This window comes from Octopus bimaculoides, chromosome 16 (genome assembly GCF_001194135.2).
Source record: "Octopus bimaculoides isolate UCB-OBI-ISO-001 chromosome 16, ASM119413v2, whole genome shotgun sequence".
In the NCBI taxonomy this organism is placed as follows: Eukaryota; Metazoa; Mollusca; class Cephalopoda; order Octopoda; family Octopodidae; genus Octopus; species Octopus bimaculoides.
The window spans coordinates 6,630,750-6,631,352 of record NC_068996.1 but is presented as its reverse complement, the minus strand read 5'-3'; the positions used below and the strand labels follow the sequence as shown (position 1 = coordinate 6,631,352).

The 603-nt window shown below is 40.0% G+C and overlaps 1 non-coding gene across 1 annotated transcript; it reads right to left on the bottom strand.

Moving 5' to 3' along the window:
* Positions 1-149: 149 nt before the first annotated feature.
* On the bottom strand, positions 150-261 carry LOC128249652 (U6 spliceosomal RNA). The gene has a single exon (XR_008265768.1). It is a non-coding gene; the product is annotated as a U6 spliceosomal RNA (small nuclear RNA).
* Positions 262-603: the final 342 nt, after the last annotated feature.

The following is a 603-nucleotide window of genomic DNA, read 5'->3' as shown; positions in this document are numbered from 1 at the left end:
TATATATATGTACAACGGATTTCTTTCAGTTTCCATCAACCAAATCCACTCACAAGGCTTTCCCAAGGTGCTACAAAGTGGAAGTGAATCCAAAAACATGTGGTTGGGAGGCAAACTTTTTACCACACAGCTACTACTGTGCCTATAAAAAAAATATGGAATGCTTCACGAATTTGCATTTCATCCTTGTGCAGGATTGCCGTAGCTAATCTTCTCTGTATCATTCCAATTTCAGAATATGTACTGCCATAGCTAATGTATATATTCATACATACATATATACATGTATATATAAACCATATGAAATTGTAGTCATTGCCTGTGCCAGTAGCACACAAAAGGCACCCACTATTCTCTTGGAGTGGTTGGCATTAGGAAAAGCTTCCAGCCGTAGAAATCAAGCCAAAATCAGACTGGAACCTGGTACAGTTCTCCAGCTTACCAGTTCCAGTCAAACCATCTAACCCATGCCAGCATGGAAAGCAGACACTAAATGATGATGATAATGATGGCAATGATGATGATGATGAGTTTGTCCAATGCTCTAATCACCAATCCACCACCCTAAGGTGGCCCTTTAGAAGTCTGCAGGGGTAAAAATTC